This window comes from Schistocerca piceifrons, unplaced genomic scaffold (genome assembly GCF_021461385.2).
Source record: "Schistocerca piceifrons isolate TAMUIC-IGC-003096 unplaced genomic scaffold, iqSchPice1.1 HiC_scaffold_122, whole genome shotgun sequence".
NCBI lineage: Eukaryota > Metazoa > Arthropoda > Insecta > Orthoptera > Acrididae > Schistocerca > Schistocerca piceifrons.
This window is the reverse complement of record NW_025727037.1, coordinates 25,001-30,000: the sequence shown is the minus strand read 5'-3', so window position 1 is coordinate 30,000 and position 5,000 is coordinate 25,001. Positions and strand designations below refer to the sequence as shown.

Here is a 5,000-nt window from a genome sequence, read left to right as displayed (position 1 = left end):
AACCTAACCCATGTTGTGCCTTAACCTAACCCATGTTGTCCCCTAACCTAACCCATGTTGTGCCTTAACCTAACCCATGTTGTCCCCTAACCTAACCCATGTTGTCCCCTAACCTAACCCATGTTGTGCCTTAACCTAACCCATGTTGTGCCTTAACCTAACCCATGTTGTCCCCTAACCTAACCCAAGTTGTCCCCTAACCTAACCCATGTTGTCCCCTAACCTAACCCATGTTGTGCCTTAACCTAACCCATGTTGTGCCTTAACCTAACCCATGTTGTGCCTTAACCTAACCCATGTTGTCCCCTAACCTAACCCATGTTGTCCCCTAACCTAACCCATGTTGTGCCTTAACCTAACCCATGTTGTCCCCTAACCTAACCCATGTTGTGCCTTAACCTAACCCATGTTGTCCCCTAACCTAACCCATGTTGTCCCCTAACCTAACCCATGTTGTCCCCTAACCTAACCCATGTTGTGCCTTAACCTAACCCATGTTGTGCCTTAACCTAACCCATGTTGTCCCCTAACCTAACCCATGTTGTCCCCTAACCTAACCCATGTTGTCCCCTAACCTAACCCATGTTGTCCCCTAACCTAACCCATGTTGTCCCCTAACCTAACCCATGTTGTCCCCTAACCTAACCCATGTTGTCCCCTAACCTAACCCATGTTGTCCCCTAACCTAACCCATGTTGTCCCCTAACCTAACCCATGTTGTCCCCTAACCTAACCCATGTTGTGCCCTAACCTAACCCATGTTGTGCCCTAACCTAACCCATGTTGTGCCCTAACCTAACCCATGTTGTGCCTTAACCTAACCCATGTTGTGCCTTAACCTAACCCATGTTGTCCCCTAACCTAACCCAAGTTGTCCCCTAACCTAACCCATGTTGTCCCCTAACCTAACCCATGTTGTGCCTTAACCTAACCCATGTTGTGCCTTAACCTAACCCATGTTGTGCCTTAACCTAACCCATGTTGTCCCCTAACCTAACCCATGTTGTCCCCTAACCTAACCCATGTTGTGCCTTAACCTAACCCATGTTGTCCCCTAACCTAACCCATGTTGTGCCTTAACCTAACCCATGTTGTCCCCTAACCTAACCCATGTTGTCCCCTAACCTAACCCATGTTGTCCCCTAACCTAACCCATGTTGTGCCTTAACCTAACCCATGTTGTGCCTTAACCTAACCCATGTTGTGCCGTAACCTAACCCATGTTGTGCCTTAACCTAACCCATGTTGTGCCTTAACCTAACCCATGTTGTGCCTTAACCTAACCCATGTTGTGCCTTAACCTAACCCATGTTGTGCCTTAACCTAACCCACGTTGTCCCCTAACGTAACCCACGTTGTCCCCTAACGTAACCCACGTTGTCCCCTAACGTAACCCACGTTGTCCCCTAACGTAACCCACGTTGTCCCCTAACGTAACCCACGTTGTCCCCTAACGTAACCCACGTTGTCCCCTAACGTAACCCACGTTGTCGCCTATCGTAACCCACGTTGTCGCCTAAACCTGCTCTGTAATTGTTATACGACTCGTTCAATTAGTGTAGTGTTGCCCACCCGCAACCCTCGCAATATAGTTCGCTACTCGCACTGCCCGCTCCCCTGTGTATCGCTTCATGTTAAACACCTTGCAAGTCTTGCTGACTTTCCACATGCTCCTGCTGTACACTGTAATGTGGATGGCAGCAGGGCGTACATGCCGCCCCCCCCCCCCCCCACCTCTCCCCACGTCCCCACCTTGCCCCCTGCCTTCGCAAGGTGGTTGGTGACAAGTTTGCATGTTCAATGCCCTTCGCATGCGACGTACGCAGGCTACGTTGTGGTGCGGCCTGTGTCAACTGTCCGCTGATGTCGTACGCGTGAACCACAATCTGTACTGCACATTCGTCCTTATGTACTGAATGATACATCGTGGCACATGTGTGACCGTACAACGACTGCGCCCAAAAACGGCGGACCATACAGTGCAAATATTGTGCACGCAGCTACGTGTCGTCTCCCTATGAGAGCTGGATTGCAGTGTGGTACGCCATAGAGACGTGTGGGAGGAACGGACGCCGTGGATGGCGATCAGCATGAGCTGTCTGTTGATGTATTCGGACCTAGTCGTCTCTCCTCACACACCGTGATGGCATGGTGCAGCGCGTTCCATATCTGCGACATGCTACAGAAGCCGGTTGACAGTCGTTCGAGCAATGGACATCGCATACGTACGGGGGCCACCTTCCACGTATTGTCTAGGCGTGCACATTTTGTTGCGTGTATGTGGGCAGACGTAGTGTGGCGTGACACCTGACACAGGCATGCAATAATGGTTGAAGTTGCAAATGGCGATGGACGCCTACGTTTTCTGGTGAAGTTACGCAAATGAAGAAATGGTAACCCGTTGTGGTGCGGTTGTTCTCGCTAGGGGTGAATCGGTGATGGCGACGATAGGTTGAGGTACTAACCGGTTGTTCCAGCGATACCCACCATGCCGACGAAACTGAACGGCATCTGGGTGTGAAGCGATACGCGGCGGTGGCTGGGTGGGACCGTCCCCGGCCGGTGAGGGGGCGCCTCCCGGCGTGCTGGCCGCGCGGTGCGTGGGCGCACGCGCTACAGCCGGCTGGTGGGGGCGGCCAGTGGCAGGCGCGCCGGCCGACGGACGCGGCAGGCGTCGCAGCTGCGCGCCGGCGCACCCTGCGCGCGGCGCCGTGCGGCCAAAGTAGGTCCTCGCGGGCCCGGTGCGAAGCGCGGTGGACATCTGCAGTGTGCTGGTCCGATTGAGGACTGTGTGCGTTGAGGATGCGCCGCCGCCCGGCGCTCGGCGCCGCGACGCCGTCTGCTGCTCGGTCGCCCCAGCGGTTCTCGCTGGTGGTTTGTATCGCAGCTGTGCGGATGTGTTGGCGTGTGCGCTGTGCTGGGAGAGTTCGCTTCGGCACCCAAGTGGGGCTTTTGTCCTTCTGTGGCGCTGGCGTTGGAGCTGCCGGTCACCGTAGGTGGCGCGTGTTGTCTCCCGCCGGCAATGCCACGACAGCACGCTCCCGGGCCTCTGTCGGCAGCGGCAAGCTCAGTTGGGAGCACGGGTGGTCGCACCGAAAGCGTCTACTCGCCTAACTCCGGGCGATTGCGCCTCTCTCGAACCCGACCAAGTACTTGGGACGGCGCTGCGCGCCGCCGGGACCTGAGAGGGTTTCGAGGTGTATTGTGCAGGGGAGCTCAGCCTCCTCCTGTTTGCAGAATGATTGAGCGGACGCTTGCGTGTTCGCGCGGGCCCCCGGGACACACTCCCGGGCGGCCGGCTGCTCAGCTCTAGTTGACGCAGCTCCCTGGTTGATCCTGCCAGTAGTCATATGCTTGTCTCAAAGATTAAGCCATGCATGTCTCAGTACAAGCCGCATTAAGGTGAAACCGCGAATGGCTCATTAAATCAGTTATGGTTCCTTAGATCGTACCCACGTTACTTGGATAACTGTGGTAATTCTAGAGCTAATACATGCAAACAGAGTCCCGACCAGAGATGGAAGGGACGCTTTTATTAGATCAAAACCAATCGGTCGGCTCGTCCGGTCCGTTTGCCTTGGTGACTCTGAATAACTTTGGGCTGATCGCACGGTCCTCGTACCGGCGACGCATCTTTCAAATGTCTGCCTTATCAACTGTCGATGGTAGGTTCTGCGCCTACCATGGTTGTAACGGGTAACGGGGAATCAGGGTTCGATTCCGGAGAGGGAGCCTGAGAAACGGCTACCACATCCAAGGAAGGCAGCAGGCGCGCAAATTACCCACTCCCGGCACGGGGAGGTAGTGACGAAAAATAACGATACGGGACTCATCCGAGGCCCCGTAATCGGAATGAGTACACTTTAAATCCTTTAACGAGTATCTATTGGAGGGCAAGTCTGGTGCCAGCAGCCGCGGTAATTCCAGCTCCAATAGCGTATATTAAAGTTGTTGCGGTTAAAAAGCTCGTAGTTGGATTTGTGTCCCACGCTGTTGGTTCACCGCCCGTCGGTGTTTAACTGGCATGTATCGTGGGACGTCCTGCCGGTGGGGCGAGCCGAAGGCGTGCGACCGCCCCGTGCGTGCTCGTGCGTCCCGAGGCGGACCCCGTTGAAATCCTACCAGGGTGCTCTTTATTGAGTGTCTCGGTGGGCCGGCACGTTTACTTTGAACAAATTAGAGTGCTTAAAGCAGGCAAGCCCGCCTGAATACTGTGTGCATGGAATAATGGAATAGGACCTCGGTTCTATTTTGTTGGTTTTCGGAACCCGAGGTAATGATTAATAGGGACAGGCGGGGGCATTCGTATTGCGACGTTAGAGGTGAAATTCTTGGATCGTCGCAAGACGAACAGAAGCGAAAGCATTTGCCAAGTATGTTTTCATTAATCAAGAACGAAAGTTAGAGGTTCGAAGGCGATCAGATACCGCCCTAGTTCTAACCATAAACGATGCCAGCCAGCGATCCGCCGCAGTTCCTCCGATGACTCGGCGGGCAGCCTCCGGGAAACCAAAGCTTTTGGGTTCCGGGGGAAGTATGGTTGCAAAGCTGAAACTTAAAGGAATTGACGGAAGGGCACCACCAGGAGTGGAGCCTGCGGCTTAATTTGACTCAACACGGGAAACCTCACCAGGCCCGGACACCGGAAGGATTGACAGATTGATAGCTCTTTCTTGATTCGGTGGGTGGTGGTGCATGGCCGTTCTTAGTTGGTGGAGCGATTTGTCTGGTTAATTCCGATAACGAACGAGACTCTAGCCTGCTAACTAGTCGCGTGACATCCTTCGTGCTGTCAGCGATTACTTTTCTTCTTAGAGGGACAGGCGGCTTCTAGCCGCACGAGATTGAGCAATAACAGGTCTGTGATGCCCTTAGATGTTCTGGGCCGCACGCGCGCTACACTGAAGGAATCAGCGTGTCTTCCTAGGCCGAAAGGTCGGGGTAACCCGCTGAACCTCCTTCGTGCTAGGGATTGGGGCTTGCAATTGTTCCCCATGAAC

At 54.3% G+C, this 5,000-nt stretch overlaps 1 non-coding gene across 1 annotated transcript in view; it reads left to right on the top strand.

Annotated features, from left to right (window-relative positions):
* Positions 1-3,323: 3,323 nt before the first annotated feature.
* Positions 3,324-5,000, top strand: part of LOC124729679 — a 1,909-nt gene continuing 232 nt past the window's right edge. The window contains exon 1 of the ribosomal RNA XR_007007749.1: positions 3,324-5,000. This exon is cut by the window's right edge and continues 232 nt beyond it. This is a non-coding gene — a ribosomal RNA (small subunit ribosomal RNA).